We start from the raw sequence: 24,011 nt of genomic DNA, 5'->3' as shown, positions 1-24,011 counted from the left end.
TTCCTGGTATTTACCCGCCGGCGCCCATCTCTACTCACTTCACTCGGCTCTGCCCTCCCTCCGCGCCTCCGTTTTTGGAATTGCTCTCTAGGGGTAGGACAGACAAGCCCACGTGGATTGTGGGGTGCTCTGATTCGGTTTTGTGACCTTGAGATTCTGGTGACCAAAGATTTTGGTGACCTTGAGATTCTGGAGACCAAACATTTTGGTGACCTTGAGATTTTGGTGACCATAAATATCGTGACCTTGAGATTTTGGTGACCTTGAGGATGGTGGTGTGGTATAAAAGGCAATATAAATTTACACAAAACGGCACCTTTCGACATCTGCTATGACATTAATTCATGGCTTAGCTGTAAATAGCTATCAAGCAGTGCACTACTTTATAAAGCAACAAGTTAATGTTTCGTTGTTTGCCTACTTTGCCTCCTGCAAGTTCGTTGCGTTCCTAACAAAATATTCGATGTAAAGAGACGCACATTGCGAAATTTTAAATGGTTCCTTTATAAAACAGGTCGCGAAAATTACAAAGTAAGGTTCTCATTTAAATGAAATTTAGTAAACGTAGAGAAATAGGATGAGTAACTTGGTGTATTATGAGCTATATGATATGTAAAGTCCGTCAACCAAATCTTGTCAGTAGTAAAAGGCGGCAAATTTGAAAAATCGCGGGTTAGCAACACTGTGTTCAAATAATTCCAAAACGCGTGTCATCTGTGTTCTATCTGTGGAATGTGGATCGTGAATGACAGCCGTCACCTTATTTGTTTTCATTTGGTTTTCATTCTGAATCGTTTCTGTTTCAAGAGATATTTCTGCTGTCACCATTAAATACCAATACATTAAATAAGAATAAGCAAAGCTAAGGGGCCTACAATGTACAATCATGCTCGTTGATGGTAAACATTACTAAAAATTGAGGTTATGACAAGTATTGGAAGAACTCTTTCGAACTTTTAAGATTATGTTCAGTTTTTTTGTTTTAGGGTTAAAAGGCATAAATAAAATTAAAACGTATGCCTAAATCTATCCAACAAGACCATCAATTGTGTCCTGAAAACCGTGGTCAGACTGTACGAAAGGGGGGGCTGGGACTTAGAATTTTTTTTGACAAAGTGGTATCATTATGACACTATTTTTAAATGATTGTAATGTGTAGATCACGTCAAAATAAGCATCTTTTATTGGAAAAACTTTTCTCTAAAATAAAAAATGGCCGAGTTAGACGCGACCAAAGATTGATGTTTTTAAAGGGAGCTGGGACTTGTAAAATTGTATTATTATAAAAACGTCGGTTCTGGCGCTTCGCCGGCCGCTGCCGCGGCACGCTCGCTTCGCTCGCTCGGCTCGCGCGCTGTATGGTCGCAGTTCTACCTAACACTCCTCCTCGCTTCGCTCGTCGTCGTACCTACTCCGACCTGCCTTAAAAGCCTGGCCTGCCTTAAGCTCTATCTCCGCCATTTTCAGTTTTAGTAAAAAGTTTTCCAAGTAAAAGTTGCTTATTTCGATGTGTTCTATACATTAAAATCATTTAAAATATATGTCATAATGACACCACTCTCAATGAAAATTTTCTAAGTCCCAGCTCCCTTTAAAAATATCAATCTTTGGAGGCGTCTAACTCGGCCATTTTTTATTTTAGAGAAAAGTTTTTCCAATAAAAGATGCTTATTTTGACGTGATATACACATTACAATCATTTAAAAATAGTGTCATAATGACACCACTTTGTCAAAAAAATCTAAGTCCCAGCCCCCCCTTTGCTACAGTCCAACCAAAACGGTCCATAGGCCCACATGTCTAATATTTTCAGCAATCAGTTGTGACTATTTACAAAGGTAAACATTTTAAACAGTATTAAGAGCCTTGATTATATCGCCGTTCTTTCGCAATATCTACCTAATCCATACATGTTTGTTGCAGGATTAAATCTTGCCCAATATAAGGCGTTCGTAGTAGGTAGTATCTTTTCAGACAATACTTACGTATGGCGGTTTTTGTACGTGTACAACGCAACCAAGTCGAAAAGTGACCCTTATCTTATTTAGGTACCTTTAAATTAAATAAACACCCAAATATCAGTTGTTTTATTTTATTTTAGTAAACTTAGAAGACATAGATAGGGAACAAAGAGAATATAAGCACTACGAATTACGGATTTATTAGGGAGTTGTTTTTGATATCTTCAAATTTGTTCATCATTTTGATTAACATTGTTTTAACATCTCTTTTAAATTGTCCGTCCATGTTTCAATTTTTTTCAATAAACCGCGAGTGACAATTTGAATTGACGTACGCAGGGCGCGCTCAGCGGAAAAAAAAACTGTTGGTTCGATATACATTGCTGCTTTTCTTAGCGCAATACTGCTCTTTGAGTGTTGCCCTACTTTAGTTTGCTTTACATTGCTACTGACAAGATTTGGTTGACGGACTATATCTTCGATGTGACTGTTAATCTTACAATAAAATCGCTTTAAAATATTAGAAATATTCAAAACAAAATTTCTAAATACCTCAAAATGATGGCATTTTTACCTACACTATTTCATATTTTTAATACCTCTCCTTGTGTCCCCTTTTAGCACGTCACGAATTATCCATTCATTGTGTTACAGACACTTCATCAACAAATATAAGTACCTCCCAATCGTTTATTTTCGGTTAGTAACGGTTGTAGCACTTGTAGCACATCACTATTTATAAGACGAAAAAACTAGCAACACATGAAATGTCATTTTAGTCTATCGAATAAAAAAATAGACTTTAGACTCGGACATTGTTAACACTACCATCTTTACAAAACTACTACAAACACGAATGAAACGACATCTAGCGATAACAACTCGAACTAACATGTCTACCAAAGAACCTATTTCTTAGACTCGAACCTATGATAACACTGCCATCTTTAAGTGGTATCCAGACAAGACAATTTTTCGCCAATCTGATGAAATTCTCCGATCGAATCAGCAGGTGCGGACACATAAATGCCAATTTTCATAGTGATTATCTATGGAATGCAAATTTCCTGATCAAATCGACTGATTTGATCAGTCCCGTCTGGATACCACTTTACAAATCTACAAAAAACCACAAATGAAACGACATCTAGCGATAACAACTCGAACTAACAGTAACATATCTACAAAAGAACTTATTTCTTAGACTCAAAATTTGATAACAGTGCTATCTTTACAAAACTACTTAAAACTCTTAATGAAACGACATCTGGCGATATCAACTTGTACTAACATGTGTACCAAAGAACCTATTAGACTCAAACCATTGATAAATAATTGATAACACTGCCATCTTTACAAAACTACTAAAAACTAAAAAACACTAGTGAAATGACATCTAGCGATAACAACTCGAACTAACATGTCTACCAAAGAACTTTTTCTTAGACTCAAACCATTGATAACACGGTCATCTTTACAAAACTACTTAAAACTCTGAATGAAACGACATCTAGCGATATCAACTCGAACTAACATGTCTACCAAAGAACCTTTTAGACTCAAACCATTGATAAATATTTGATAACACTGCCATCTTTACAAAACTACTAAAAACTAAAAAAAACACTAGTGAAACGACATCTAGCGATAACAACTCGAACTAATATGTCTTCCAAAGAACTTTTTCTTAGACTCAAACCTTTGATAACACTGCCATCTTTACAAAACTACTTAAAACTCTTAATGAAACGACATCTAGCGATATCAACTCGAACTAACATGTCTACCAAAGAACCTATTAGACTCAAACCATGATAATTGATAACACTGCCATCTTTACAAAACTACTAAAAACTAAAAAAAAAAATAAACTAGTGTAACGACATCTAGCGATAAAAACTCGAAATAACATGTCTACCAAAGAACTTATTTCTTAGACTCTAACCATTGATATTTGATAACACTGCCATCTTAACAAAACAACTAAAACACAAATGAAACGACATCTAGCGATAGCCACTCGAACGAACATGTCGACCAGACAACTTAATATTCTTAGACTCAAACCATTGCATTTTGAATAACACTGCCATCTTAACAAAACTACTAAAACACCAATGAAACGACATCTAGCGATACCAGTTCGAATTAACATGTCTACCAACGAACTTATTTCTTAGACTCTAACCATTGAATAACTAACTTTTTCGCAAAAATTAGGCTCACAATCAGTGGCACAGAATAAATAATAGTACTAGGCAGTGGCGGATTTGCAGTCTTTGCCGCCCTAGGCTCAGACCCTGTAGCCGCCCCTTTCTCAGTATCAGCACCCATCATACTAGTCTAGTCTAGTATACATCATGCAGTCGCATTTAGGTCAGGCAACGAAAAGGTATAGAGGGAAATGCTTGGACACATTTTTTACTAAGCAACTTTGTTTGGACTCGTTAGGAGGTGAAAATATCAAAAGTCGCCGGCCGTAGCCCTTGAGCGGGGGGGGGGGGGGGTTTGATTTAAAGGTCCCATTTTTCGGTTTTTCGCTTATAATATCTTAGAAACTATGCGTCCTTGTGACATGATCATTATACAAAATGAAAACTGATTAAATTTGCTACAAGTTTTATACAGTCGAGTTTTTCGATAGGTATCTTGTTTAGTTTTTGAGAAAGCCGCTCTTGAATGTCTATAATTTTGCATTAAATTTCCATCAATAATATTTACAGTGCTCACGAGGAAAGGAACCCGAAAGATTTTAACAGTGTAGCAGATCTGCGAAATTGACTCCACACTCGCGTTCGCGGCTTCGTGCACGAGTGTGGAGGGCCCTATACAAGCCCCCCTTCAGACTATTGCGCGTGAATCGCGGCTCGACTTCGCGGAGCGAATATATCGCGACGTTGACGTATGACTCCACACTCCCAAAGTTCTCGGTGATTTCGCAGTTTAGTTCGCGCCAAGATGGCTGAAAAGCATCAGGTGATCGACTTAACTGTAATTTATCTACGGCAATGATTGCTGATGCTTATGATATCGAAAAACTGTACTAAATAAAACTTGTAGCAAATTTAATCAGCTTTCATTTTGTACAATGATCAGTCGTTAGAACGCATACTTTCCGAGATAAGTATAAGCGAAAAACCGAAAAATGGGACCTTGAAATCTCCCTCTTTCCCCGGCTCATTAGCTACGGCCGGGGACTTTTGATATGCTCACCTCCTAAGTAGTTCAAAGTTACGAAGTCAAAAATTGTGTTCCAAGCATTTCTCTCTATACCTTTTTTTGAGAATTCGTTACCTATATATGAATAATTTTGTGTTATTTCTTGTTATCATCAGCGATTTTTTGCCACAATTTGCCGCCCCTAATATCTCGCCGCCCTAGGCTCGAGCCTACTGTGCCTTATGGGAAATCCGCCGTTATGATTGCGACAGATATGACCGCCAGGTGGCGCAAGCGCCACGCGCGGCTTATGGCTAGCCACCAAAATTAGTGTGGGACGGATGTACTTTTAGGTACTTGTTGCCCTCCAGGAACAGAAGTTGAATTCTCATAATGTCGAATTATCGAAATGTTGGATTCTCAAAATGTTTAATCTCAAACGGTTGAATTCTTAGAATGTTGAATTCTCAAGATGCTGAATTCTCAAAATGTTGAATTCTCAAAATGCTAAATCTAATTCTCAACTTAACTAGACGGAGTTTCTTGGAAAACGTTGCGGGAAAGTGTACATTTTGAGAATTCAACTTTTTAATATTTCAACATTACAAGAATTCAACATTTTGCGAAACTGCGAAACTACTATTCGGTATTCGGCCTATTCGGCCACTTTGCCAAATATTCGGTATTTGGCCGAATGTTGCCTACTATTCGGCTGAATACCGAATATCTGTTGCACATACTTAAAATGAAAAATTGCGCAATAAAAATAACCAAAAACTATGTAGCCTATGTACGTATATTTAGAATGTGTTCTTCGGAAGTTGTTAAATACGAAGACCATTTTTTGAGCATTTGTTGCTTAAAAAACATTTTATTTTTACCATGAGTCTGATTTGTTTGACTCTATTCATTAATTCTGTTCAACAAAAATATATCTTAACTAACGTCATCTAACGTTGAGCTTTGTTCGCGATTAGTTTTCATAATAATTGTGCCCAAAATGTTCGCTTGTCATGCCGAATATTCGGTATTCGGCCGAGAGAGGGGCCGAATATTCGGTATTCGGCCAAAACCACTATTCGGGGCATCTCTAATAAATCGGCCAAAACCACTATTCGGGGCATCTCTAATAAATATAATGTTGTAGGTAGGTACCTACAAGTAAAAATAGTAGATTGTTAACCAAGGGTTGAAAGGAAATGGTGCCTTTCACCCGAGTCAAACACTTTTCATATCGAATGCGAGGAAACCAAGTAAGACACGGCAATTTTGCAAAATCAGTAATTAAAGTACTTACCTAACAGAAATAGACCTAAGGCCATGGTCTTTTTTCCTTAGGACTTTACATGTATAAATAAAATAACCCCTAAGTAGCGAAAAACATTTAGATTGCAATATTAGGTTTAAAGAACTTTATTTCTCAAAGAAATTTACATTTCGCTTAATGAGAAAAATTACATAAAATACAAGTACCTATTTATCTTGAATTACAAGAGCATCAAAAGAGCAGTTTACATTAGTAGGTATACTCACTATTTTATCTATAAAATAAAAACTAACATTAAATACATATTATAACTATTTATTATTTTTTATTAACTAACTAAGGTAATCATTCCTATAGTGATGTTTAAGTGAGTAATTTTCCAAAACGTAAAAGTTAACTGAAAATATTTAGATGACCACTGTTGCTAATCACGTTGGTGTAAATGTTATGGTGTGTTAATTTCAACCTTATAAACTATTTACGAAATCAAACATATTTTAACAAACTGCAGTAATTTTAAACGTTTTTTTTGTGTTATCAATAAAAAAGGGCTATAAATACCTTAAACACGGATGTTTATAATAAAATAATTACACGACGACTGCTTGTAAATCCGTTGGTGTGCCTGAAAAAATGGCCGGCCGTTTGCGCTTGTCCACTTGTAACTCAGAATAGAAGATGCACTTGCCGCCGGACGTGTAGGTACATATTTCATCCGCTACGTGTGTCCGCAGTCCGCACCACCGATGTTCATAAGGAATATTCTTTGACACAGCGCAAATTTGCTGTACGTTGGTATATCGAACACCTTCAGTACCTTACGTAGTCATTCAGATGGAATCGATCCAACACGAGAATATGGCGGCGATAGACACTCCACGTTTCAGCAGAATAAAGAAGGTCAGGCAACACGACTGCCACACGGCTGTAATCCGTTGGTTAAGCATAATTTAAAACGGTCTCTTTTTAGTAGCGCCAGGCGTGTCTCACTCCGCGATTTCGTCGCTTTGCTACAGGTAGCTAAAAGTACATCCGTTCCGGCCCCACTTTTGGGGAAAGCCATAAGCCGCGCGTGCCGCTGTCGCCACCTAGCGGCCATATCTGTGCTGATCGTAACAGACGCGTTTTGTTAGAGAGTGAGTCTTCTGTACTTAGTACTATTATTTATTCTGTGGTAGCGCCTGCGCTGCGCGGTGCGGATCTGGTGTTGCCATAGTGTGAGTTACAAAGTAAAAGTATATATACTTGGTCAACCAGATCTTGACAGTAGAAAAAGGCGGCAAATTTGAAAAATGTAGGCGCGAAGGGATATCGTCCCATAGAAAATTTGATTTTCGCGTCTTTTTTTACTGACAAGGTTTGGTTGACCAGCTTTACTTATACTTTGTTTTTTATATCATAAATAGTGTGAGAAATAAGTAGATAATATCGTATTTATACGAAGAAAAAACAAATAATAACGGTGTTGTTACCTATACTTAGTAAAAACTCCAAGTAACGTTTTATTTTGTAGTGCGCAATAATTATATTTATGTATTTTATTTACCCATTACGGAACAATGGTGTTCCGATGTTCCGAACATTTTTGGGGCGTGCGCGGAGTCGAAGCTAACACGAAGAGGCGCTTTTGACACTTTAATGAGATAAAAGGGGTAGGTACACCGAGCGAATGCTGCTCTTGTCCGTGTCAAGGGACAGGGACGCACGGCTAGGCAGCACCTACCAGCAGGGTGTAAGGCCTATTGAGACTTGATGGAATCTATAATGAACTAAGTAGGTGGATTATTGAGTGAAAACGATGGATTAAATTCTGGGCTACGGGATAAAAAAACCAAACGCCTGTCTAATAAAACGGTATGCAATTTTATTTCCGGCAGACGGCACTAAAAGCGACATCTAGGATGACTCAAGAGCAACACCCGTGTGAGGTGTCACTGGACTTTAAACATATAGACAACTGTACACTTACGTTTCCAATGCAGGTCTCGCGACTCCACTCTGGACGGCCGGCTAAGGCTGAGAATCCTGTTATTCCTGTCGCACCTTTCGGGTGACAAAATTCCTCAGAATTTTTCCCAAAGCCCACTTTTCTTAACTCTGTCGCTTACGGTTAGTCAAGCGTGAGTCGGCCTTAATGTACGAAGTCCTTGGAACGCGAGTCCGACTCGCACTTGGCCGGTTTTTATGTTTGCCACAATGTGCTAATTCTATTGCAACTCAATATAAGTATACTTAGCTCGGTCGGCAAACGTGCATTTTTAAAAAGTCGCACAAGTCGAAGATTTAAGTATGCAAACCCTACTGTGACATACATTTTTGTGAAGCCTTTTAAAAATCGACCAAAATTAAACTCACGCACCTCAACTCTGCATACCGTTTTAATTCATCGAGTAACTTTAAACTTCGTTGTAAAATAAACCTTAGGCTCTAGCACTTGGTGCCATTTTCGATTGTATGGAACACGTCATTCAATAACGAGCTTACCGTCGCGGTGTTCAGAGTTCTTATCGGCTTGGAAATGCGAGCTCCAAAATATCTAGGCCCCAATCCGGTTGATTGGGAATGTGTGTCGCGGAAGTGGCACATCGCGGGGTGCGGGGGCAGGTGAAAGGGGGCGGGGGATAACTTCGTTAAGATTATGCACACTGCACAACTGTACAGCTAATCAGGAATTGACTATTTTCGAATTGTCTATTTTAACTTGTGTGCAAATATATAAATAGCACTGTGCATTTCGTTTAAAGTTATTAGTATTTAGATGGCTATATATTGCCCACTAGTTTATAGTTTTGTTACACTCTAAGGTACACTCAAAAAAGTTTTATTATTTGCTATTTTTATCGTATTGGTCTATAAAGTTTTTCAATACTGCTAGTAGTTAAGAAAATTTATGCTAAAAACAAAAGGGGTGATCAGCCCTCCCCAGTTTCCCCTACCTATATGGTTACGAATACCATATAGGTAGGGGAAACTGGGGAGGGCTGATCACCCCTTTTGTTTTTAGCATAAATTTTCGGGTGTCGGTACTTACCAAAATTATAGGTAGGTAAGGTAATGAAAGTAATGAGTGTACAGAGTGAACTTTATTGTCGATTCTAGGTTCGCAATCGCATCTTCAGTAAAACTCCGAAAGAAAAAAAGGTGTTCCGAAAGGTCGAAAGTTCGAGTCTTGCCGGAGGCGGGGATTTTTTAATTTTTCCTTTATTAGGTAATAAGTATGTAATAATTGTAGTATCGCTCACAGAAGTCTTCGCTTGAAAAATTAAGGGATTGATTTTGATTGCTTACTGGGGGCCGTTTTTGAATTTCGACCGTTCGATTTCGTGTATTTCGTTCAATAATATCTCCACTGCTAGGCATTTAAATTCTACTAATAGAATTGAAATCGAGTGCTCAATTCAATACCACTAGATTCCAAATTTCTATCGCTCATATTTCAAAAATCAGCATTTCGCCGTTTTCCACCGATTTTCGAGTGACGAAATCGAGTGATCGGAATTCAAAAATCGGCCCCCTGAAATTTTTAAGCTTTTTTGGGGTTAGGGTAGGGCAACTAGGAGCCGTAAAACGAGGTGAGTAGGTTTCGCGGGGAGAGGTGGGTTATGAATGGGGAGAGAAGGATTGAGAGGGGGGTTTTAAGACTACTACTACAAAAATAATGTATTCCAAATTAAAATGGAGCTATAGTAATACGCATAATAAAAAAAAAATCGATTTAACAATCTTCCAAAATCACCTTTGTATGAAAACCCCTTTCACCCCAAATACGAGGCACTACGGGGTGACGTGGGTTTTCATCTTTATCGTCAAAGTTATGAAATGGAACTACCCAAAATAAAATAAAAGCTAAAATACAAACGTCCGGAACACTTATTATATTACACCATTCAGTTTTCATATGTAAAAATAAAATGTTATCCAGGTTTGAATTTCAGTTTTGACCCTACTCACCCCATTTTACGGAACCCTTTTCGCCATGTCCGTCTGTCTGTCTGTCCGAGGCTTTGCTCTGTGATCCTTAGTGCTAGAAAGCTGCAATTTGGCATGGATATATAAATCAATAAATCCGACAAATTCGCACAATATTTTTTTTTTGAAGTGTAATGAAACTTCTTTAGCGGCGCTGGGCAAGTGGGCACGTTTTGAAGTGGGGAAAAAATTATAAACTCTAGACAGCGTAAGGCAATCACGTGACCGTAAGGGGCGTAAGGTGGCCACTCATAATTTAGATGGCATTTAAATCAATAAAGAAAAACTCAATGTTATTTGACATTTATGTTGCGGACTCCTTTTCAACTCTTTACCTATGTTCAAATAATTTGACGTTGTCATGGCAGTATGTAAATAAACATGTCAATGAAAAAGTGTGATTGTTTTGACTCGGGCATTTTGCTTTTGTATGTCCGGATGTTCTCCTCTACAGGTCGCAATTCTTAACCGATTTTCGTGAAATTTTGTAACCGAATTCTATGACTAAATAATTTTTTTTTGTCGTACCGGTTTTTGGAAATTTTTCAAAATGGCGGAGTCGTGATAGCTCCCGCCTAAACAAATAGTCGTATCGGTATCATAAGAGTTTTTTCTTCTTGAGATATGTTTATAGATTAAACGGCCAAAAATTCAGAAAATTTGTATCGCTGGTTTTTGCGGTATTTAGATATTTAGTTTTTACTTGAGAATGAGTAGCTTTGTAAGAACTATAATGGCGTATTTTGCAAACATTCGCTTTTTAGGGTTCCGTAGCCAAATGGCAAAAAACGGAACCCTTATAGATTCGTCATGTCTGTCTGTCTGTCTGTCCGTCTGTCCGTCTGTCTGTCCGTCCGTATGTCACAGCCATTTTTCTCCGAAACTATAAGAACTATACTGTTGAAACTTGGTAAGTAGATGTATTCTGTAAACCGCATTAAGATTTTCACACAAAAATAGAAAAAAAACAATAAATTTTTGGGGTTCCCCATACTTCGAACTGAAACTCAAAAATTTTTTTTTCATCAAACCCATACGTGTGGGGTATCTATGGATAGGTCTTCAAAAATGATATTGAGGTTTCTAATATAATTTTTTTCTAAATTGAATAGTTTGCGCGAGAGACACTTCCAAAGTGGTAAAATGTGTGTCCCCCCCCCCCCTGTAACTTCTAAAATAAGAGAATGATAAAACTAAAAAAAATATATGATGTACATTACCATGTAAACTTCCACCGAAAATTGGTTTGAACGAGATCTAGTAAGTAGTTTTTTTTTTATACGTCATAAATCGCCTAAATACGGAACCCTTCATGGGCGAGTCCGACTCGCACTTGGCCGCTTTTTTTTTGTTTGCATCGGCAGGTCCCTGGTTCCATCCCCAGTAATTGTATACTGCTACATAACTATTAGTATTTTTTTTATACTTAAATTTCGTATAGTTGTTTTTTATTTTATTTTTTATTTTGAAAAAATAAAAAAAATCGTATTTTTTATTTATCAAGCGCGGGTTAAGCGTATTCATTTAATTTTTGTTTGTAGCTTTATGTAGTTTTTAATTTTTTGTTTATATTACATGTACTATACCTATATTTTATAATAAATATTTTTGCCATACATTTATTCAGTTTTAAGCTCTGCTCGCGAGGTCTACAGCTCACAGAGCCACTAGTCTTATTTGAGAATGATAATAATACATAATAAATAAATAGAATACCTCTGCTAAACGTATGTATCGTGTTACCGGGCGTCGGTAACATAGTGAGGTGAGTTTTCACTTCTATCGGCACTCCCGGAGTGCAACCATTGTTGCTTGTTTAGGGTATTTATGTAGGTACTTCCCCTACACGTAAAGTGGAGGTGTAATTTTTCCGCTTATACCCTACAGTCTGGGGTATCGTTGCCTCGTTGGATAGGTCTTTCAAAACGAATAGGGGTCTTCAAAAAAACATTTTTTGATAAAGAATTTATGTTGTTTACTTAGAAGAGGGGCAAGGTGTCATATAATGCAACGGCGTAAGTATAGAAAGTTCCGCGAGCGATGTGGTGGACTATCCTACGTAGTTGTCAGAACATTTCGACTGATATTCCCACGAGCTCCAGCACGACAATAAGGTCAAGGAATCAAGCTCTACAGAGTTCGATGAACGAGTATCACATCATGGCGATTAAGTACGTGGTAAAAATCGAAAACATGCAGCAAACACTAAGTAAATAGGTAATATAGTTATACGAGTATGATCTGTTACCTAATCAGATTGAATTTATATTTGAGCGAGTTATTTTTTGACTACTACTGGAGATGGAGGCTTAATCTATATATATAAATGCAAGTGTCCTGACTGACTGACTGACTGACTGACTGATTCATCAACGCAGAGCCGAAACTACAAAAGATAGAAAGTTGAAATTTGCACACCAGGTTGCATTTATAAAGTGTACAAGAGATAAGAAGCGATTTTGAAAAATTCAACCCCTAAGGGGGTTAAAAAGGGGATGAAAGGTTGTATGGGGTACAAGTTTTATTTTGAGCTAGGAATTTGAAAGTTCGTAAAAAGATATATTATTAAAATACAAGAACACTAATTTCAGCGTTTTGGAAAATTCATCCCCTAAGGTGGTGAAAAAGGGGTTGAAAGTTTGTATGGAAATATAAAAAAAATTCGAGCGCGGGACTCAAAACTTTGTATATGGAGATATTATTATAAGACAGGAAAAGTAATTTCAGCGTTTTTGAAAATTCATCCCCTAACAGGGTTAAAAAGGGGTTGAAAGTTTGAATCCATTACAAATGCTTTGAAACTTCTTAGAAAGGCATAATAGCCGATTACAAAAAAAAGGAATTGCGACGTTTTAGGAAATTCAACCCCTAAGGGGGTTAAAAAGGGGATGAAAGTTTGTCTTGGGGTTCAAATTTTATTGTAAGCTAGGAACTTGAAACTACGTAAAAAGGTATTATAATAAAAGAGAAGAAAACTAATCTCAGCGTTTTTGAAAATTCATCCCCCAAGGTGGTAAAAAAGGGGTTGAAAGTTTGTATGCACATCAATTATGTTTTTGAGTGCGGGGCTTGAATCTTTGTACAAGGGCATATTATAAGACTCCAATAAAAGTAATTTCAGTGTTTTTGAAACTTCATCCCCCAAGGTGGTGAAAAGGGGGTTGAAAGTTTGTATGCATATCAAATATTTTTTCGAGTGCGGGACTTGAATCTTTGTATAAGGGTATATTATAAGAATACAAGAAAAGTAATTTCAGCGTTTTTGAAAATTGATCCCCCAAGGTGGTGAAAAGGGGGTTGAAAGTTTGTATGCACATCAAATAATTTTTTGAGTGCGGGACTTGAATCTTTGTATACATATTATTAGAATACAAGAAAAGTAATTTCAGCGTTTTTGAAAATTCATCCCGCAAGGTGGGAAATAGAGGTTGAAAGTTTGTATGGAGATCAAACATTTTTTTGAGTGTGGGACTTGAATCTTTGCATAAAGGCATATTATTAGAATACAAGAAAAGTAATTTCAGCGTTTTTGAAAATTGATCCCCCAAGGTGGTGAAAAGGGGGTTGAAAGTTTGTATGCACGTCAAATATTTTTTTGAGTGCGGGACTTGAATCTTTGTATAAAAGCATATTATTAGAATACAAGAAAAGTAATTTCAGCGTTTTTGAAAATTCATCCCCCAAGGTGGGAAATAGGGGTTGAAAGTTTGTATGGAGATCAAACATTTTTTTGAGTGTGGGACTTGAATCTTTGCATAAAGGCATATTATTAGAATACAAGAAAAGTTATTTCAGCGTTTTTGAAAATTGATTCCCTAAGGTGGTGAAAAAGGGGTTGAAAGTTTGTATGCACATCAAATATTTTTTTGAGTGCGGGACTTGAATCTTTGTATAAGGGCATATTATATGAATACAAGAAAAGTGATTTCAGCGTTTTTGAAAATTCATCCCCCACGGTGGGAAACAGGGGTTGAAAGTTTGTATGGAGATCAAACATTTTATTGAGTGCGGGACTTGAATCTTTGCATAAAGGCATATTATTAGAATACAAGAAAGGCAATTTCAGCGTTTTTGAAAATTCATTCCCTAAGGTGGTGACAAAGGGGTTGAAAGTTTGTATGCACATCAAATATTTTTTTGAGTGCGGGACTTGAATCTTTGTATAAGGGCATTTTATAAGAATACAAGAAAAGCAATTTCAGCGTTATTGAAAATTCATCCCCCAAGGTGGGAAATAGGGGTTGAAAGTTTGTATGGAGATCAAACATTATTTTGAGTGCGGGACTTGAATCTTTGCATAAAGGCATATTATTAGAATACACGAAAAGTAATTTCAGCGTTTTTGAAAATTCATCTCCCAAGGTGGTGAAAAAGGGGTTGAAAATTTGTATGCACATCAAATATTTTTTTGAGTGCGGGACTTAATTCTTTATATAAGGGCATATTATAAGAACACAAGAAAAGTGATTTCAGCGTTTTTAAAAATTCATCCCTTAAAAGGATTAAATAGGGGTTGAAAGTTTGTATGGAGATCAAACATTTTTTTGTGTGCTGGACTTGAATCTTTGTATAAAGGCATATTATTAGAATAGAAGAAAAGTAATTTCGGCATTTTTGAAAATTCATCCCTCAAGTTGGTAAAAAAGGGGTTTGAAAATTTGTATGGAGGTCAAACTTTCATTAGACTGCGGGACTTGAATCGTTGTATAAAGGCATATTATTAGAATACATGAAAAGTAATTTCAGCTTCTTTAAAAATTCATCCCCTAAAAGGTTTAAGAAAGGGTTGAAAGTTGGTAGAAAGTTCAAATTGTATTTAAAGCTAGGAACTTCAAACTTCGTAAATAGGTAGTTAGGTAGTAGGTTTTACTAAATAGTGGACTTGAAAATATGCTGGGGGTTGAGAGGGATTATATCGAGAACAATTTTATTTAGTTAGGGGCTTGAAACTTCGTAGCCAGGTTGTGCATAATAATTAACAAATGATTAACAGTCCCTACTGCTATCTTTTGCTGCATAATGTTCTAAGCTAATGTAGAATATATATAACCACCAATATACAAATCCACGCGTACGAAGTCGCGGGCAACAGCTAGTAGTTCATAATCACATGTACCTACGCAACCATCTCAGTCATGGTGCCTCGATAAAGTTGTATTAAAGCTGCCTACGTTAGCATAGTAACAAACAAAGTGGCATTGCGCTGACATTAATTTTCGGGTCAATAATTTAATTACACCCACTCCGAGATAAAAATATAATGAAGTATCCGCATGCATATATTTAAATCTTCATAAGTATTGCTAACTAGTTTTGGTAGTCGAGCTAGGGTTAAGTTTGTCACATAAAAAATACTTTGGTGTCTAATTAGAAATACACGTACCGCGTATAATAATATACTACTGATATCAGCTAAGTACATCAACTAGGTGATTGTGTTGGACGAATTTGACTCATGAGCATCATGTGATCCCCACCACAGGTGATCCTACTCAAAAACTATTATCGATCAATATGTCAAAAGTACATACCCATTCAACTACTTTATTTTGCTATTACTGTACCGTATACTAACCGTCAAAATATATTTTTAGGAACTTGTTTCAAAGAAGCATCGTCTTTTTTGGAACTTGCACCAGGATTAACTATTGTTTAGTTTTGTTGGGCTATAGGTACGTTTGTATTTATTAGCTTAGTATGCTCAGCGCATAAAGTTTAGCAATCAGAAACACTCAATCTAAATCTGCGCCTACACAGCCTTTGCCCTCCTTCCCCCCACTGAGGAGCGCCGCGCAAGAGAAATGGCGTGACCTTGTTTCTTGACCCACTGCCGACGTCGCGGCCGTGCGCCACGCATACGCTCACAGCGCTCGCACACAACCAAACAAGTTACCTACCTAGGTACATACACAAGCTTACAAGCTTATGTATGTATGCTACAGCATAGCTTTATTTTTATGACTTCATTACTCGTACTCACTTCTATCAGTAACAATTGTAACAAGACAACACAGTCATTAGCTGGATCATAGGACGATAGGAATTGGGATGTCATCTGCCTCAGACGAGCATGTTCCCAATGGGACTGTGGAAGTCTATGTAATATTGTAAGTTGGCAATATTTTCATAAACTAAACGTTTTTGCAATACCTCCACTTTGACCTTTGCACTGGAATAAAAAAAATCTAATAAAGATGATGCTGTGGTTGTACCTAATGATAGTACAATTTTACATATGTTGTCATATCACGTAATAAACCTAATGCTTTGATATATCTTGGTACTGCGACTATTTACTTAGTAAATAGGGAACGAACTTATGATCGATCGCAACTGGGTCACAACGTGTCTCTTCTAAAGTCGAAAGGTATCCCCCTTGTGCCATGACCATGATGAACCGATGGAAATGGCGCGTCATACTCTGGACGAGTGTAGTCTGCTAGTAATTTCCCGTGTACCTTCACCGAATAATTTATGAAGTAAAAATAAATCAACCATTAAATGTCTAAGTAGTTGTATGGTTGTAACTTTTCTTGTAACACGTTGCAAACACACAACGGTTGACTGCCTTATTAACACACACATAGATGCACATACTTACAGACGTCATGTGGTGCGCACATAGACATTTATTGAGCCTACCCTACTAGGTATCGATTAGTGTAAGATTCCTATAATAATAATACATATACTGCCCGCAGGGCAGCTTGTCCGAGCTGTTGGGGAGTAACGACCCCACAGACCCGAGTGCTCCTGAGAGTCTGATAGGGTCTCCGGCGTGTCTTCTTCGGTCGGAGTGGACCCCAAGGGGACCCGAAGGAAACTCAGCTCTGGCTTGCCTTCATCGGCCCTCCAGAAAGGAGTCGTTAGAGTTATATGCTCCAGGGGTGGAAGTGAAAATTACATATAAGACCCGAGTTGGTACGGTGGCTCAAGTGGCTGTTAACAGCCACTGTGTAGAAAGCAGGCGGAAAGCAGCGCACACCTTTCGACGCCCCTAAGCTGTTCACACCGGTGATGGTCCTGGTCGTCTTTATGATGACAGCTTCAAGGGGCCATCTAGTCAGCGACAAGTCACCGCCTGCCTCGATAACTTGCCCGGTCCCCTTTATATTTAATAGCCCAGTCTTAAGCACCAGACAAATGACATACAGCGAGACGACGATACGGCTTTGCGCGCGTTGGCAAAGGATAGGTAAGGTTACTTGGAAGGGTATAATATGTTTCACACGTACTTACATTTAAAATATTAGGAAAAAAACTACCTAAAAATATCAACATTTGAAGCACAACAATTATTTATTATTATATTATTATTTGTTTATTACTTTTCAATAAAATAAGTATGTAGATACCACTTTTAAAAGAGGAAGGAGCATTATGAGCCAAACATAAATAATATAAATATTATGCTGAGTTGGGTCCATATTTACACTTGATTTTTTAGGGTTCCGTAGCCAAATGACAAAAAACGGAACCCTTATAGATTCGTCATGTCTGTCTGTCCGTCTGTCTGTCCGTCTGTCTGTCCGTCCGTATGTCACAACCACTTTTCTCGGAAACTATAAGAACTATACTGTTGAAACTTGGTAAGTAGATGTATTCTGTGAACCGCATTAAGATTTTCACACAAAAATAGAAAAAAAAACAATAAATTTTTGGGGTTCCCCATACTTCGAACTGAAACTCAAAATTTTTTTTTTCATCAAACCCATACGTGTGGGGTATCTATGGATAGGTCTTCAAAAATGATATTGAGGTTCCTAATATCATTTTTTTCTAAACTGAATAGTTTGCGCGAGAGACACTTCCAAAGTGGTAAAATGTGTGTCCCCCCCCCCTAACTTCTAAAATAAGAGAATGATAAAACTAAAAAAAATATATGATGTACATTACCATGTAAACTTCCACCGAAAATTGGTTTGAACGAGATCTAGCAAGTAGTTTTTTTTTAATACGTCATAAATCGCCTAAATACGGAACCCTTCATGGGCGAGTCCAACTCGCACTTGGCCGCTTTTTTTCTTTTCTTGCTGTTGTTGTCTGTAGTCTTTACATGTTCGTATATGGTTTGTGATCGTCACGAATAAATATCTTTTATTATTATAGAGTCTAATATTAGATTCTCCAAACACATCCAGATTCCATTCGAAGGTACTAACACATCCTACAAAGAATCATGTTGGTTGTGGAGTTGTGATAATTTGCCAAAGGCCAGTAAGTGTGTCTTGATTGCGCGAGCGCACGTCGAGAGCGAACGCGAGTTGGTACAGTTAGATTCTGCCATGACTTTTACTTTTGTATTTCACTCTTCCGCTACTTCTCTTTAGCGTGCTCAGTTTTGTAAGTTGTGAACTTTACTAAGGTTGTGAAACATTGTTTACTAATACATAATATATTGTAAATGTACAACTTCGCCGATCGACTGATCAGACAATTACGTATTTAAGACACAAAGAAATTAAGTACTTATAGAGAAGCCAAATTCAAAAAAAATTACTTGGTGCAATTTACACAATCAGGTGCTTCTCTTGTATGTACATTGATACATTTATAATTGGTAATTGGAACCTTAGTTATTAAAGAAATTTTCAATTAAAGATTAAATTGCTCGTGATTTGAAATTGAGGATCAATTCAATACTTTCATGACATAGGTACAGGCGATTTTTATAATAACCTGCAATATTTCACGATGCGAACATTATACCTATTATATTATAGGTCATAGGTACTGAGCTACTTTGACTAGGTAAATATATGACTAACCCCGAAATCGCGAAAGAATCTCCCATAGAAAATATCAACATTAGACAAGCCAAAATGTATGAAGCAGCCAATTTTCAGGGTTCCGTACCTCAAAAGGAAAAAACGTAACCCCTATAGTATCCCCTTTATTGGGTATTTTCCGTTGACCTAGAACTATGAAACTTGGCAATTGGTAAGTAATTACTTATCGTCTTACACTCCCAGTACAGGGAAAAATCAGAAAACTATAAATTTGTAAATATAAAAAATAAAATTAAGTTAAATTTGTACGGAACCCACGGTGGGCGAGTCCGACCCGCACTTGGCCGGTTTTCCCGTGATTTCGGGGTTGGTCCCATATACACTGTACACTTTTATTAGGGTGCATACATATGAGAAGGAGCAATCTAATTCCCAAGCTGTCAAGAACATGTTTACGGATGTGGTACCCACGACTAGCGTCGGAACTCGAACTGTGTCACTAGCACACTTTCCAGTAGTGCCGTCCCGCTCGCTCGCGCGCAGTGCCGCCGCCGCCGCCGGCGCAGCTTCCCCGCGCAAACGGAAGTGCCATTTAAGGTCGGTTATGGTCAAGGTTATGGGTTATCGTTTACGTCTTTCACGTCATTTTTTTTTGCTGCAACTTTAAAAAACGAATTTGTATATATCGGGGTGTTTTTGCAAAAAAAAAATACACATAGGTAGGTAGGTAAGTAATTTTGCAGGTAGTAACGTAGTAGAAATTCTTGGTTTTCTTTACAGAACTATAGTGAACACCCCTATAATCGATCTGGCTCCTCACAGCACACCTGGCACATCAGTTTTAAACACTGGCAACATTTTTACCAAATAAGTCATTGAGCTGCTTATACTTTGTCATTACAGTGTTTTTTTCTAAGATCACATATTTGACAGTTATGAATTGACCCTTATATATATGACTTTAAGGCTATCAGTTAAACGGTAGATCTTAGCTTCATATCTATAAGGGTGAATTCATAATTGTCAAATATGTGATCTTAGAAAAAAAACACTGTAGTTTCTGCCTGTTTTGTAAGAAATGGCGCCATTCTGTTCATGGCTAGGGAAAAAAACTGGACAAGTCTGAGTCGGACTCATCCACCGAGGGTTCCGTACTTTTTAGCATTTGTTGTTATAGCGGCAACAAAAATACATCATCTGTGAAAATTTCAACTGTCTAGCTATCACGGTTCATGATTTACAGCCTGGTGACAGATAGACGGACAGTGGAGTCTTAATAATAGGGTCCCGTTTTTAACCTTTGGGTACGGAACCCTAACCATAGTACATATTAATTTTTAACCGACTTCCAAATCTAAAAGGAGGAGGTTATCAATTCGGTTGTATGTTTTTTTTATTTTTTTTATTTTTTATGTTGTTACTCCATATGTTCGTCACTACTGGACCGATTTTGAAAATTTTTTTTTGATTGTATGTACATGCATACAGGTTGGTCCCGTTTTTGTCAAAACCCAGTTCTGATGATGGGATCCATGAGGAATCGAGGGAACTCTTCAAATCTTAAAGGCATACATATAGTGATTTTTGTGTTTTTATCAACAAATCAAGCATATACATTCAAAAAAGTGACATTTGATGAAGTGGAACTGCTGATGATGATCAGAACGGAACTCTTCAACGACGCATAGTACACGTTTGACGATTTGTCCTCTTCGTTATGTTTGTTAAGCAAATTAAGATTTTAAGCCACATTTTTGTCAAGCTCGAATTCTGATGATGGGATCCATGAGGAATCGAGGGAACTCCTCACATCTTAAAGGCATGCATATAGAGATTTTTGTATTTTAATCAAAATATTAAGCATTTTCATTAAAAACTGTCGCATTTGATGCAGTGGAACTGCTGATGATGATCAGAACAGAACTCTTCAACGACGCGTAGTTCACGTTTGGCGATTTGTCCTCTTCGTTATGTTAGTTAAGCAAGTTAAGTTTTTAAGCCACATTTTTGTCAAGCTCGAGTTCTGATGATGGGATCCACGAGGAATCGAGGGAACTCCTCCAATCTTAAAGGCATGCGTATAGAGATTTTTGTATATTCATCAGAAAATCGAGCATTTTCATTAAAAACTGTCGCATTTGATGAAGTGGAACTGCTGATGATGATCATAACGGAACTCTTCAACGACATATAGCTCGCATTTGGCGATTTGTCCTTTTCGTTATGTTTGTTAAGCAAGTTAGGACATCAATGTCAATCTCAAGTCCTGAACATGGGATCCATGAGGAATCGAGGGAACTCCTCAAATCTTTAAGGCATACGTATAGAATTTTATATATTTTCATCAGAAAATCAAGCATTTACATTAAAAACTGTCGCATTTGATAAAGTGGAACTGCTGATGATAATCAGAACTCTTCAACGACGCATAGTACACGTTTTGTGATTTTGAATTTCGATTTTGACTTGGACTGGGCCCCGGACTTCGGACTCGGACCCGTACTCGGACTCGGACCCGGATTCGGATCCGGACCCGGACCCGGAGCTTGACCCGGAAAACCACTATGATACCTAAACTAAATAAACCACTATGATTACCATGAAATGTATACAAATAAAGTATAAGCGAAGTTAAGTGGGTTAGGCTAGTAGTTAGAGAAGTCGGTTTTTTTCTATTAAAGATTAATCATGTTGTCGCCGTTGTTGGCAGTGAGTGCTATTACATTTCGGGGATGAGCGAGTTTAGGTATTTTACGCGCTGCGGCAGGCCCGCGATCTCAGGTCGCCGAACCCTTCCACCGCATTTTCCCTCGGTCGCACTACAATGATGGATTAAACATTCTTGATCCGATCGTGAAGCACATTGAAATCAATCATAACAACACTAACTGTACTTTAATATCAAAGTCTTAAAAATGTTATTTGGTACGAAAATACTAAAGGCCCATTTACACGATACAAGATTCTTGAACATTCAATACAATAAAATTGAGGCAACAAAAAACTTGCACTATCTAAACATACGTGACATTCTTGTATTCAAGTAGCAACTTGAATTCAATACTGGCATACGTGTAAACGAAGTCTAGTGCAGTTAATTGAATACAAGAAGTGCCAATCCATATTTTATTTTCGGCATGAATTCCGTACGCGAAGGTGTGTTCCTTGTCGCTGCTATAATAGCAACTGTGTTACGAGAAAGACTGTTAGAAAAACGTAACAAAAGAAGCGTTAAAAATGCGTCCATCAAATTGTACCACACAAGTTATTAATATGGCTTATAAACATCAGCACTGCTAGATCCAGTTCCCATTGAATCCTTCACTTTCTTCTTTTGAGCTTGATATTGCGTTCTTATGCCCTTAAGTTTCTTCGTTATTTCTTTGGGACCAAAACCTTCTACCCCAAATTCTTTTGAAAAAGCTGCAAGGGCAATCCCGCGAGCCTCGCGGTTTTTATAATTTTTATTCTCTGTGTCCCACGAACATTGATGAATTCTATAAATTTCTATGAATTTAATTATCTCCGAACTACCTAATTTAAAATTATTTTTCTCATTTTATCAGTTTTACCACCCACAAAGAACGTTCAATATTGAATGAAAATCTGTCAATGCAAATCGGTTCAATTCTTGCTTCAATATGGCTTTAATACATCCACAGACCTGTCATTGTCGAGCTCGCGCTTGACAGACAGCTGAAGTGTGCGAAAGGGAAGCCATCACGTATATGAACATCGCATGAGTGCGAAAGAGTCAGACTACAAATGAGAAAACGTGACCATTTTTGAGTTTGAGTTTAATTAAGATATTAACCTTTATAACCGACTTCAAATAATGATTGCTATACCTTTTTGAAGGTGCAGATGTTTAGCAGTAAATTTAAACTTCACTTTCCAACACAGTAAGAGTTAGACTAAGATAAGGCTGTAACGATTTTGATAGCACACGCAGTGCAGGTGTTATTTTATACATCATAATGTCGTAGAATTTTAACGTTTAAAATAACACATTTGAAAAAGTAGTCGATAAAGCAATCAAACACCGACAGATTATTAATATGTTATAACATGACATTACTATTTTTGATCTCACATAGACAATTTACGCACACACTTGCATTTCATTTTTGGTCGCACTTTTGAAGATTGACAGTTGTTCTAGTCATATTAATTCTATGAATACATCATACTACTTGATTCAACTTGAAGTTTAGACCTGTCAAGACTTGCATGCAATTATTGCCGTTCAATAAATGTCTTTGGTGTAAACGAAATACGGTCAAGAATATTGCCTATCAAGAATTGTATACAATAATTGCATTCAAGATTTTGGTTATTGCTTATGTGTAAACATTTTGATTCAATTCTTGAATTCAATTATTGAACGGCAAAACTTGCATACAATTATTGCCGATTCTTGTTCAAGAATCTTGTATCGTGTAAATGGGCCTTAAATCCAGTGCAAATATACATACTTATGTAGGTCATTATTACTAGAAAGAAATTATACGTACTTACTTAGGTACTCGCTTATTTTCATTTTTCGTCATTGCATATGGTATAGGTTGTATAGTGAAACTATTTTAGCTATATAATAAAACCTTTAATTTGTATCTTAAGTTTAGAAACGAGCTGATACTAAGCATCTGATGATGAAGCCTGATGATGATGATGAAGGTGGTCACGGATACCAATCAACCATGTAGTAATACGATTAGGCTCGTTTGATTCGTCTCAACAAGATCTTTGGCACTAGGTGACACTCGGGGTCTGATAATGGAGCTGGAAGGTGGCCACTGGTACCAGTCAACTATGCAATTAAACCACTTCGTGTTTGAGCTCGTTTGATTCGTCTCAACAAGATCTTTGGCACTAGGTGATACTCAGGGTCTGATGATGGAGCTGGAAGGTGGTCACCGGTACCAT

The 24,011-nt window shown here is 37.3% G+C and overlaps 1 long non-coding RNA gene across 1 annotated transcript in view; it reads left to right on the top strand.

The window, feature by feature from the left end:
• The first annotated feature begins 9,921 nt into the window (after positions 1 to 9,921).
• LOC134660854 (uncharacterized) overlaps positions 9,922 to 24,011 on the top strand; it is an 848,341-nt gene continuing 834,251 nt past the window's right edge. Inside the window, exon 1 of the long non-coding RNA XR_010097909.1 lies at positions 9,922 to 9,931. This is a non-coding gene — a long non-coding RNA (uncharacterized LOC134660854). The remainder of the gene's footprint in view (positions 9,932 to 24,011) is intronic.

This window comes from Cydia amplana, chromosome Z, assembly GCF_948474715.1.
Source record: "Cydia amplana chromosome Z, ilCydAmpl1.1, whole genome shotgun sequence".
NCBI classification, from domain to species: domain Eukaryota; kingdom Metazoa; phylum Arthropoda; class Insecta; order Lepidoptera; family Tortricidae; genus Cydia; species Cydia amplana.
Note: the sequence above shows the minus strand (reverse complement) of the source record. Positions and strands in the feature narration are given on the sequence as shown.